General features: G+C 40.9%; 1 pseudogene; it reads right to left on the minus strand.

Annotated features, from left to right (window-relative positions):
• Positions 1-5,473: 5,473 nt before the first annotated feature.
• Positions 5,474-10,508, minus strand: LOC140583093 (uncharacterized; annotated as a pseudogene).
• Positions 10,509-13,843: the final 3,335 nt, after the last annotated feature.

Below are 13,843 nucleotides of genomic sequence, written 5' to 3' on the forward strand. Positions count from 1 at the left end.
AAGTCCTCTTGTACTTGCAATAATGTGCTTTTAAAAAATTCCTATGCCTCTTCAACAGTTTTGTTAATTAACTCCATCCAGTTCACAGTTTCTAGTTTTAATCTCATACAATTGAAGTTAGCCTTCCTAACATTATATATTTTTGATTTGGACTTTGCTCTTCGGGCACTAAACTTAACCTCAAATTTAACCATGTTATGATCGCTACTGTCAAGTGGTTCTAAAACGTCTAATTTACCAATCCTGTCCTGGTTATTAGACAAAACAAGATCAAGAATGGCATCTCCCCTGGTAGGGGTGTTAACAAACTGAGTAAAAAAACAATCCTGTACTAATTCCACCATGTCAAGTTCATTTTCAGAAGAGCCAGCAACAATGTCCCACTGCATCCCCGGTAGATTAAAATCACCCATAACTACCACATAATTTTTATTGCTCATAATCCTAATATCACTGTATAACAATCTGCTTTCCTCAGCAGCTACATTGGGTGCTCTGTAACAAACACCGACAATTAGGCTATTTGAGTTTGTAGCATCTAATTTTACCCATATAGCTTCCGTACTTTTACTTATATCAGTAAGCTCCCTTGCCTGCAAGTTTTCCTTTACATATACTGCAACACCACCTCCCTTCTTACCTATACGGTCTTTACGGAACAATGTGTAACCATCCATATTATATTCTTGTCCATCCTTATCACTCAACCACGTTTCAGTTATTGCTATAATATCATAAGAGTCTGATGAGATAAGAGCCTCTAAATCATGAATTTTATTCCTAATACTCCTGGCGTTTAAATACAGACAACAAAGGGTAGGCCTATTACAGTGCCTACTTATAATATGATTTTTTGGGGCTTTCCGTTTCCCCCCAGTTACATACTTAACTAACCTCCCTGCCCCCCCAGTCCCTAGTTTAAACATTCCTCAACTACTCTACAAATACGCCTTCCCAGTACACTGGTTCCCCTCCGGTTCAGATGCAACCCATCCGGCTTGAACAGGTCCCACCTGTTCCAGAAGGTCCTCCAGTGCCCCATAAACCTAAACCCCTCTTTCCTACACCATCCTTTTAGCCACGCATTTAATCTCCTTATCTCAGTTAACTTAGCCTGACTTGCGCGTGGCACGGGGAGTATTTCAGAAAATGCCACCATGGACGTTCTGCTTCTAAGCTTATTGGCGACTTCTATAAATTTATCCTGCAGAACAGCCCTTCTACCCTTGCCTATGTCGTTGGTGCCAACATGCACCACGACAACTGGATCCACCCCAGCTGGGGCCAAAAGCTTGTCCACACGATCTGGAAGGTCTCCTACCTGGGCACCAGGCAGGCAAGACACCGTACGGGACCCTCTATCACGCATGCACACATAACTGTCTACTCCCCTAATAATTGAATCCCCCACTACCACAACCTCCCTTTTTCTGGGGGGAGGGGGCTCCTCAGTGCCCAAGGGCCCACCTGCTTCCCCAGTCCCTTCCGGCTCTAAAGCTGGAAGCACCTGAAACCTGTTAGACACAGACACCTCAGGTGATGCCGCCTCTGTAACATGTGTACGCCTTTTCCTGCGTCTACGACCTACGGTCACCCAGCTCTCTCGACCTCTCTGCTCTTCATTCTCCCTCCCCCCCGCTAGTGGCGTACACACCATCTCCCTAAACGGCGTATCAACTAGCTCATCTAACTCACTGTTGCATTGGATGCGAGCCAGTTGCTCCTCAAGGTCGCGAACCTTGACCATGAGTGAGTCCACTAGCTTACATCGCTCGCAGATGAAGTCCGACTGGACACTAACGTCCAGAAGGGCAAACATCTTGCAAACGCAACACTGAGCCGGCCCCATAATTAACTAACTCACTATGACCCCGTACTCCCAGCCCAGTAAATTTATATAGTGTATTTAACTATAAAGATTAATTTGCGTAACAATAAATGCAGTAACGTGCGGAGTACACTAAAATAAGTTATTACTTGTGTTAAAATGGAACTTAATTATTATTTTATTTAAAATTTTAAACCTGATAAATTTACTACTACTTACCAGAAGAACTTCTGCCTGAACCAAGTATGAACTAAAAACAAGGCGAAATCGAAGTTGCTCTTGGGAGGTCGAAAAACCACAAAACCCCCCTCACAGCAGGCTACTGCCGAAGCGGGAAAAAAGTGGAAAATGTCCTCCCGGCCCCGACTTGCGACCGAGCAAAGCTCAGGAGCAACTGTCCTTTTCCGACGCTGGGTAGCGATACCGACGTTAGATATTATTAGTTATTATCGCCCCGCGGGTGTTTGCTACGGAGTTTAAACGCGGACAGAAAAACGCCGCTCAGAAAAATCGCGCTGTTAATTAACAGACAGGACAGACAAGCACTCACGCTGACCGAAATAAGAACAATAAATAGAAATAAACAGCCACCCACGTAAACAGGTAAAGCACACAAACACTCAAAACACTCCAAAAAACAATCCCAAACAATCGCTGCAGCTCAACACCACTCTCTCGCAGCAATCCCAGCAATCCTCGCAGCAATGTGAACAAAGGAAGAACAAGGGTCACGTTTTGTCACGTAGCATGGAGCGGGCAGGCAAAAAGCAGGCGAGAACAGACGGGTGGACGGAGGTAACAGGGTTCAATCAGGACGAGAGGGCAGACAGGCACTACATCCACTAACAACAGCACAACAATACAATGACGTATCTCGGGAAACTAACTCAGACGCGGACTAAATACACAGGACATGCTGAACGTAACAGGTTGATTACAATCGGGAATCAACACGAGGTAACGAGGGGGGCGTGGCACACACGAGTATCGTACGAGCCGGGCGAGACAACAAGAAGGAGAAAAAAGTTAATGAAGATTTTGAGCAGAACAAAGGTCGGGCTGGGAGTCCCTGATTTTAAAAACTCGGGAAAAGTTGATCTATTCTCATAGGTCATGGATCACACTTAAATGGCAAGCTTCACTCAAGAATAACTCAGTAAGTTCGTGCTTTTTCTAAGAAATTGATGAGTATTAAGTATTGGAATGTATTAAATAAGTGTGGGATTTTTTGGGGATTTATGTGTAACTCAACATACTTACATTGGTTTTGTATTTGGCAATCTGGGCAACACGGGAATTAACAGCCTTCCAAAAACAAAAAATAACAAGGTTATTTTTTTTATTAGGGAAATGTGCTGGCAACCTATTATAAATGTCATCAAGAAGGGATAAAAAAAAGCCAACAAATGTTTAACTTACATCATCGGTAAGCCAGGGAAGCCTTGATGCCTGGGACACTGTCAAGTCAATGAGGCTCTGTGGACAGATACTCATCAGCACTTTGATATTTAGGATGGTGTTGTCAGTGAACCTGAGAATTCTCTGGCGGTCGCTCATTGTCCCCTTGAACAGTGTTAAGAGTTTATCCTGCATTTTACAAAATGAATTCATGTTCGGGTTAGGGTGAACTCTAGGGCTGTAGCTATCGAATATTTTGGTAATCGAGTATTCTACTGAAAATTCCATCAAGTAATCGAGTAATCGGATAAAACATATTTGAGGCGCACATATTTTAGGGAATCAGAAAGTGAAACTCGGAGCCGATCCGCTACTGCGTCAATACGAATAGTCGCCACCAGGGGGCGTCTGGGTCTCGATCTGGAAGTACAGTATGCAGCTCATATGCAGGCCTTTGTAAATTACTTGTTTGTTTTTTTAATTTATTCATTTATATTGTTTATTTTATAGATAGTTTTAATATTTCTCTAGATATTTTATTATTGTTATTTGTAATTTTTCTATGTGTAATTTTCTATTTGTCATTTATTGTTAGGATTTTATATTTCTCTATTTTGCACAAATAAAAAATGTACTTTGCACACAGAAATGTCTTTGACCTATTCCAAGCCACAATTCCAAAAATACACACTTATAACAAGTCTTCTCTTCATATCGGATGGATTATGAAAGGTCCAAGGGGCCAAGAACAGTGCACAAGACACCTCAAAGGGTGTCTTTCATTATAGACCAAGATAATAAATACAGCTGAAGTGGTTTTCAAGTAGTAAGCAAAAGATTCTTTGACTCTACAAAAGGACTTTGGAGTCTCTGAGTGCCTGCCTTTACTAAAACAGTTGTAAAATATTCATTTCTTATTCTTCTGAGCTCAAATTTTGAACATAAGTTCACAAGGTCTGTGGCTATGGCCTAAAGGTGTTTCAGCCCAGTGTACAATGCCAGACGTTTGACCAACGTTTATGAAATCCTTTGTTCCAACCTGTGTTGCTTTGTAACAGAAGGTTGTACATATTGGTTTTTTCTTGCACATGAAACTTCAAGGTCTTAGCTTTCAAATGGACCGACAACATGCAAAAAGACCAAAGTATGAGGGAGCTGTGAGCTTTTAAAGTTGGGTACACTTAAGGGGTTACTTAAAGAGCAATCTTAAATATGTAAGAGAAAATAAGACAGGTCTCTTAAAATGAACAACTAATTGATTTCTTCTTTGAAAAAGAAAATCAACATTTTTTTATATCTGCTGGGTTACTCGTGTTTTCTGTCAGTGAGTGGAGTGTCAGATTGGCAGGCAGCTAGCCACCCTGTATGACACGAGAGAACTTGTACTACTACTTAGTTAATAGTATCCAGTGGTGGGTTGCACCAGCTTAGCGTAAGTTCGATCCTAAAGTATGGTGTAAAGTATACCTTAAGTCTTACGTTGAAACTAGATAGTTTGAAACTAGCGCCGCATTCTTTGTCGGTTGCACTACTGCCACTTAAGTTACATCGTAGTTAGTAGCTACTAAATAAAGTTACTGTCGCAAAGAATGACGTTTTTACCGACGTTTTGCGTGCCATCCACACATCCTAACACATCTGGAAAACCGGCGATCTGAAAAAACTTCTGACGGGTTGTGTTTTGTTGCACAGGCAGCAGAGGAAAATGCACGTACGTGTTTATGTGTTTATTCAGCGACACTGCCACTGCTCTCATGGCTCTGCACACGGTGGACTTGTGTACATGCATCGAGTCGCCCACAAGACTTTGAAAAGAGCCGGTGGCAAAGTACCTAAGTGCCAGACATACTTGTAAAGCCAGACTGAGGGCTCCGTTTCTGTCAGTATCATGCTGTAGATCAGCAGCTAACAGATCGGTAATTTTTTGTAATTCGGCACGGCGAAAACGAAACCGAGTATACAGATCAACATCATCATATTCTTCAAAGGGATGTAACCGGTCACGAATGACTCTTTCTCGACGTAAACCGCGTTTAATTTAGTCTTCCCACCGTTCAAAACGGATAGCCATTTTCACCACTTTTTAACGTCTTTCTTACGATGGACTTTACACCTAATGTTAAGGTAGTGTAAAATTTACGCTATAACTTAGTATTACGTTGAAACTAAGAGCGTGGTGCAACAGATTATTTTTTAGTAGTGCGTAAACTCGAACGTAGGGCCAATTTACGTCCATCGTAGGCTAAGATCGAACTTACGCTTAGCTGGTGCAACCCACTGCAGGCTTTGATTTGTGGTGTCTTGCAGCTGGCACACCATCTATCATGTGTAGGCTATAGTTTGTAGGTCAGGAGCATTTGTGTTTTGTGTTTTAAGTAACCTAGGTTAGCCCAAGTTTGCATCGCTAGCTAGCTATCAAGGCTACTAGTATCCTAGCTCTACATCCGTCGTGCAGTATTGCACTGACCGTTGTGGTTTATCCCTTACATAATTAACGTACATTATTTAACAGCCCCTATCTCGATTAACAATCGCATTGATTTAACGCTACATTGAATTTATTTACCTGGTCTCGGGTGAGCGTCCTCCTCCGGTCTCTGAGTAGAGCGGATGTTTCCTGTTGAGATGCTGCAGCATGGACGACGTGCTATTGTGGTAAGTTAGCTCGACCTTACAGTGGACACATACTGTACTACAGCATTCTCTTTATTTTTTAATTTAAAATGATTCCAAACTTTTGACATTTTTTGTCGTTTTCTTCTGTTTTCTCTTTGCTCATCGCCATTGCTCCCTTCCATTACGCAGCCCACAGTAGTCCGCGCTCGCGCCCTCAAATCAAAACACCGCCGTCTCCTTCCGCTTCGTGGGTGACGTAAGCGTAAGTGCATTGTCACAGTAATGCAAAAATCATTGCGAAAAAACGTGACATGAACTTTAAAATGAATTAATAGAGGCTTCGAGGCAGAGGATTTTGCCTCGATGATTTTTTGTAATCGAGTTACTTGAGTTACTCGAGGAATCGTTTCAGCCCTAGTGAACTCAACAACACACAATATAACAATTAAGTAGGCAGTTGCAACATATATCTATTTATGCAAGTTGAAAAACAGTAATCACCAAATTTTCAGGTTCTGTTGGAAACATTGCCACTGAAAATGTGCTGTCAGGGGATCTCAGGGTCTCTGTTTCTCTCTGAGATTCCGAAGTTGGAAAACTGATTTTTCTCCTCTCTGTAAGTAAAAAAGGACGAGAAATATGTAAATTGTATATGTCTAGCATTAGCATGCATCATACAATGATTTCATATGATGAAGCTTAAATTAGTTACACCAACTTTACAAAGCATTCATAAAACACTACTTTTAAACAGTGATTGAATCACTAAGCAAAACAATAAATACAGCCTTTGTATGCACTGGGGTACCTGGTCTACCAAATGTAAGTTTTCCACTGGGACACAGCTCCAGGACTTCTTTGGTCTGTCTCTGTAAGTCTTTGATATATTTTTTATTTATCTTCGTGTTGTGAAGATGAAAATAAAGTCGCAGGGAAAACATGAAATGGATGTCCTTCATCTGGCACAATGAATATTTGCTGGATGAGAGCTCCCTGTTTATCTGTTCTGCGGAAGATGAATTCACTAAAGCTGCTAGATCTGGCACTACCTTTACACTCCTCAGAAGCTCTTCGGGTTTTTTTTGGTTTTTCTGGTGAAACCGGTCATAGAGGGAAAATCTGTTGGTGGATCCAGTCTCTGGGTGAGCAGAGGACAACCTGTCCCCTGGACTGTCTTTTGCAATGGTGGTTGTGGACATAAATCCAATGCTAGTCACCCAGGGTAAATGTATTTCCAGTTTTTTGTTGGCAGCATCCTGAATGTTGCTGTCTGTAGCAGCACAAAGCCGTCCATCATTTGGTTGGAAGAAGCGTTGATTGGTGCGATTGTTCACATGTCGAGCCACACGTCCAGCAATATCTGAAATATAGACTGTAGGAGGATGCCGGAAGCTCAACAGGGCATCCCCATGGTCACGGGCTGATTCTTGCCACCACAATGGAGATTCATAGTACACAACAGAGTGTGTACACCCCATGTGCAAAACACCACCTTAAAAAAAGAAATAAATTGTTCACAATCGCCAAAAACCATTAAAAACCATTGAGCATAAACCATTAAAAAAAAACTTCTAATAGAAGTAAATAGTAACCTTGCAAATGTCCATGTAAAATTTTGATAAATAAGCACATCTGTTATTTACACAGTGTTGATAACTTGTGATCAGCTGTGTTAAAAGCAGGGTAGAATGAAATGCTCAGAGGCTCCTACAGAACCAGGGCTGGCAAACCCTGCTGAAATCACTGGACTTACCTCCAGTCTTCTGAAGTTTGATGAACTTGTAAAGTAGAAGCTCTTCAAGCCTATTTATTAGGTCACTCCGCGACCCAGCTTCTGACACTCCAAGAGCATTGCATGCTGCAATTAAATCCTCTTTCCTTGGCTGTGTAAGTGAAAATTAAAATCTGTTAGTTATTAACACGAAAAACAATATTTGAGCATAGTCACCATGTCTTCACAAAAAGGTGAACCTCGCTGAAACTTCACCAATTTTGAGTCCAACACGCTTAATATTCTATCTTCGTCAATATTGTATGTTCCCCTTGATACTGATGCACGATCCTTTTCAGAGAGACCTTTAAAAACCTCTGTCTTGGGGATGATGTCTTGAATTCTTGTGTGTCCTCCAATCCATGGTGCATGTGAACGCAGAATATGTAGTCATACTTGTGAATGGATTGATGGTTGCAGTGTCTAAGAGAAAATAATTTAATTTTTCATTTAAGAATCAATATCTGTATCCTCGGAAAACAGTAGACTTCTAAATGCTCAACATCGCAAAATCCTGATGCTATGATTTCCTTTTCAAGCAACTCCCATCTTGTCCTCACATTAACTTGTATGTCCTCGTTACCAGAATTGGCGATGGTTGGGCGTTTCAGAAGGTTGACTGACAGAGAAACAGACAGAAAATATGTTTTGAAAAGTATATATACAATGTGAAATGGAAAGATCCCTCTATAACTCATTTGCTTGCCAAGATACACAAGCATAACACTACGAAGAAGAAAATAAAATGCCTTAAGTGCTCCATATTAATTAATTAAAATACATCTTACATCCAGCTCCTGATCACCGCAGTAACACCAAAATTTAAAAAATGACACTTTTGTGAAAAGTGAATAGAAATATACATTTTTCTTTAATTCACATTAAATTACAGCGGAAATTTCTCACCAGGTATATCAAATGCTGATTTCCAGTTTGTATCTGCAATTAAAATTGGTGGGTTGTGGCCACAGCGATAGCAGAAAAAATCATAAGAAAATCTTTTCATTGCACAATAGTGGTAGAAGGCTTGTCTGACAGTGTTGTGAGGAATGATGATTCTTGAATGATCTTCCAGTGTGTTCAGGAAACGGCCAACTGCTATATGGTTCTGTCAAGAATGACAAAAATATCATTAACTAACATGGAATACAAATACAGCTGCAACAAAATAACTGATTTATAAAAGATTTTTACATGTTATATAGTATTTGTACATCATAATTTTATTGCATTTCATGCAAGTGTATTAATGGGCTCACCGAAACTGCAGATGTCATAAGTGAACATAAAGGTAGTGACAGAAAGACTCTGTCATTAAAGTTGTGAAACCCAGAGTTATAGTCTTGAAATCTCACATGCACTCTGCAGACTGGGCATTGTTTTGCATAAACAGGAACCCCTGGAAAGATAGATGTACTTTTATTTCATCATTCACCTAGCTGTGACTACAATGTATTAAATGGTAACACAAAAAAGTTAATAATTGTTTTACTTACCTTTGGTCACAGACAAAATTAAATAAACTGTGCCATGTTTCGTCACCAGTCGGCTCTCATCCAGAGCTGGAGGACAAGGTCCAGGACAATATGGGCACACTTCTTCCAATGGTGTAAATGACTCTGGAAGAGGCTTTTCTTTGGTGATGAGCTCATGTGGGAGGTCTTCTGGAATTTTTTTGTGTGTCCACAAATATTCTGTCATCTTAACATCTGCATACCTTTCAGCACACTGCCTGTGAGGTTCCTCTGTTTCTGAGACTATTTCTTCCACATCATCAGTATCCTCCAAATGAACATTAGCAGTTGATTTAAAAAAATGTGGATGTTCCTGAAACATGTACCACATAGAAAGGTACCTATGTGTACAACTGGCTCTTCGCTTCACTCTGCACAGGCAATGCCACTTTCCTGACTGACTATCAAAAGTGACACGGGTCCTTGCAAACTTGCACCAGTTGTCCTTCTTATTTGTAAACACTGAAAAATACATAAATCGCTCAGAAATGCTAGTTTCATCCCAAAAAACTGGGAAAACACAGTCTATGCCTTCAGAATGTGCTTTTGCATTCATGTCCAGACATTCCTTTTGTGCAGTTCTTGAGATTAGACCTCTGTCACTCATTAACTGAATTGATGTTTCTGCCAGAGGAGGGGGGGAGTATATGCCAAGGCTTTATTAGTCCTTACCAGATGCTGGCATTCCATCCCTGGATTACCACTTTTTAAAGCAATTGCCATGAAGTCTTTGCAAATGGGCAGTTCACAGGAAATTGTTTAAGAGAGCACGGATTTGCAGACATGAACCGGCACCCTAGGTCCATGGGGATCTTTTGGAGTAACGAAAATTCCATTTTTCGCATCAATACAAATAATTGATTGCCTTTCCTTGTCATGCTGCACCTTCTCATGCCTACGTAAATTAGAAATGTTGGTGAATCCTAAATGGCAAACTTTACACTTCAGATGATTAAATGTAGGGTGGTCTTGAGCAGTGGGCAGGTCTTTTGCATCAAGAGCTGTAGGTGAAAAGAAAAGTATGAAAAGGGGATCTCTGAAAAGATATATATATATATATATATATATATATATAGCAATAAATTGTTCAAAGACATAGCATGAGATACTTACTTGTTGGACTGCCAATAACCACTAAACCTGTTGAACAAAAAAGGTTATTATGTTTTTCCCCCACTGAACTATTCACAAGTTGATCAAAGAAATAATTAATTTTAACTAACCATGATTTTGGAGATGTTTCCTAAAGTCTGATGATCTGCTGATTTTTTGATGGCACTTTGGACAGTGCCAGTGGCTTCTTTTTGCTACTTGCCTCTCAGAACAGAAGCATGGTATAGTAAACTTGTCTAGGGAAAACATGCATATACATAAACATAAATACATTGAAAAACTGAAAAACTGTAACAAATATTTACAGCATAAATTTCACATATACTCACCAGTATCATTTTCACTATAATGTACAGCTGGTTTCAAATGCCGGCGTAAAAGATGGCCATGCGAAGCTTTTTCTTTTTTACAGTAAGGACAGTCAAGTTCCGGTCTCAGTGAAAGCAGCTCCTCTTCAGAACTAAACTCAAACACCTTCTCTGAAAGTTATAGCAAACGGTCATCTTCAATCTTCTCTCTAAACATACTCTTTAGTGTCCTGCGTTTTTAGAACTGTGACCTTAAATGCCTACTTTCTGTAAGCTGTTAAGGTCTTAATGACCATTCCACAGGTGCATGTTAATTAATTGATTATGGTTAATTGGACATGCATGGAAAACATTGTTTAAACCCTTTACAATGAAGATCTGTAAAGTTATTTGGATTTTTACAACATTATTGTTGAAATACACAGTCCTGAAAAAGGGACGTTTCTTTTTTTGCTGAGTTTAGTAGCTCCCAGCTTGTGATACTCCGCTTTCAAAGTCACAACTGATCAGTCATCATCCTATATACCACGCCTTGTTGAATATGTAGTAAGACTTAGCCAAAAAAGTTGATGAGTTTCATTGCTAATGTATAATAATTAAGTTCTGGTCACTCCCTTTGTGTAAATGATGTTTTTGATGTCTAGGCCTCTGCCTAGGATGCGAATTGGCGACCACTGTCTGGTTTCTCACATTCCTCTCCCAACAGACTTTGTAAAGATAAAAGACAATCGCTTGAATATCGCTTAAGGTTTTTGATGACTGGCTCCATATCTCCTAACAAAAGGATGTGAATTGGCGACCACTGTCTGGTTTCTCAAATTCCTCTCCCAACAGACATTGTAAAGACAAAGGACCATCGCTTAAACCTCGCTTAAGGTTTTAAATGTCTAGACATAAAGCTAGACAGACATCAAAAACTTCATTTATACAAAGGGAGGGTCAGTGTAATTGGTTCAGCTCTTTTATAATACTAATAATTAATTATAATAAAAATACAATAATATCTAATATATTTTATTGGATTGTCAGCAGTGTGCGAACTATACCACGGTCTCCGGGAGAGCCGAGATCCGGTGGGCGTTTTGCGGCGCCGGGGGGCGTGGTTAACTCGTTTGAGTGGGGAGTGGGTGGGCGTTTTGCGGCGCCGGGGGGGCGTGGTTAACACGTTTGAGTGGGGAGCTGGTGGGAGTTTTGCGGCGCCGGGGGGGGCGTGGTTAACTCGTTCGAGTGGGGAGCCGGTGGGCGTTTTGTGGCGCCAGGGGGGCGTGGTTAACTCGTTTGAGTGGGGAGCCGGTGTGCGTTTTGCGGTGCCGGGGGGGGCGTGGTTAACTCGTTTGAGTGGGGAGCCGAGATCCGGTGGGCGTTTTGCGGCGCCGGGGGGGCGTGGTTAACTCGTTTGAGTGGGGAGCCGAGATCCGGTGGGCGTTTTGCGGCGCCAGGGGGGGCGTGGTTAACTCATTTGAGTGGGGAGCCGAGATCCGCTGGGCGTTTTGCGGTGCCGGGGGGGCGTGGTTAACTCGTTTGAGTGGGGAGCCGGTGGGCGTTTTGTGGCACCGGGGGGGCGTGGTTAACTCGTTTGAGTGGGGAGCCGGTGGGTGTTTTGTGGCGCCGGGGGGGCGTGGTTAACTCGTTTGAGTGGGGAGCCGATGGGCGTTTTGCGGCACCATGGGGGGGTGATTAGCTCGTGTGAGTGGGGAGTGGGTGGGGCTGCAGGCAGCGCCCCCACGAGCGTGCAAGCAGGCTATGTTTTTTCATGAGTAATAAGCTCTAAATATGATTTTATTTTACTTATTTTACACCTGTGAGAGAACCCATGCCCAAAATGGCATTTATTTGGTCATCAAATGAATATTTCAGAAATCATGTTTCCAGGGGAGCTCATGTCACCACTAGGGGAGCTATAGCTCCCCCTGCTCCCCCCTAGTTCGCACCCTGCGTGTGTGTGTGTGTGTGTGTCAGCATGTCGGCTGTGTGGGCGCATTTCGATATATCTGAGAAAGACACATGGAAAGCCGTTTGTAAAGCGCGCAAGACCGAAATTTCTAGAGGGGGTGCATCCACAAAGACTTTCTCAACGTCGGGATTAATTTATCATATAAAATCAAAATATCCGGATCGCCATGCAGAGTATGAAAGGCGAGACCCTTTGAGCACACCTACTGTGCTGAGGGCGAATGGGTAAAACTTAGTGGGTGGAAGAATATGAGCATTGTTTAAAGATTTCACATTGCCATTAATAAGATCATTGGAGTTTCAATGAAGAGCCTAAATAATATTTTAATAAGTCAAGTAATCCTTTCAATTTTCTAATACCATACATTATTTTTAAAGGATTTTTTTATTACACTGAATGACATTTTATGAGTTGCTATTTAGAAACGAGTAAAAATGTATGTTGGTTATTATTTTTTTCATAGAAAATATTAAACTTAAACAGTAGACAAACCAATTTACCCAAAAATGAAAGAAAAAAAAAGTTGTAATATTTTATTTTTTTGAAGCTTGAAAACCCAGTTTCGTCTTTGTCCCGGGAGTGACCAGAACATACATTATACTGTGTATTTCCCGCAAAGTCACGGCTTCAGCTTTGGCCTTAGAACCTGACTAATTATTAACCCCGCAAATTCGTGGAAATAGCAAAAGAAATGTTAAATATGTCAGGCATTTTAGTGCTAACTTAAGAAAAATATAATGTATAAATTTTGTAACATAATGTGAACGTAAATGTAGCTAAATTTCCAAATAAAATACAACAGTTCAGATATAACACAAAACAACCGTATATTGGTCCAGCATTCCGCACCATAACAGTGCTGATATTTGGAGTATTTCACTGAGTGGTCTCCTGTTTTTCATTTTGTTCTTCTTAAAGCCCTGTATTTTTATTTCTGTAAATTAAACACAGCCCATAGGCTACCACAGAAAACTCGCTTGCATGAATTACAGTACAACACATATATTGCAGCCTCTGCGAATTTCGAGTATTAGGTGATGTTCTAGAACATCAGAACTACAAGGTCTTTATGGACAAGAACTTCACCCGTTTCCCAGCGGTTCAGCTCCTTGTGTGCTGTGTAATTATGTGCAAATTCTGCTCCCAGCTACACTGAAAGAATATATTTGGGTAATTTATTCAACTTTATACAATTCAATTGTATGACAAATTCTGGTCAAACAAAATAGAATAAATACAAATAAGCGACTTGCATATTACGATTTACACAATTTAAATTGTTCAAGCAATGTTGTTGTAAAACATCATAGACAAAATCATTATTTGCATCAGAGGTCCCAC

This window comes from Paramormyrops kingsleyae, chromosome 25 (genome assembly GCF_048594095.1).
Source record: "Paramormyrops kingsleyae isolate MSU_618 chromosome 25, PKINGS_0.4, whole genome shotgun sequence".
NCBI classification, from domain to species: Eukaryota; Metazoa; Chordata; class Actinopteri; order Osteoglossiformes; family Mormyridae; genus Paramormyrops; species Paramormyrops kingsleyae.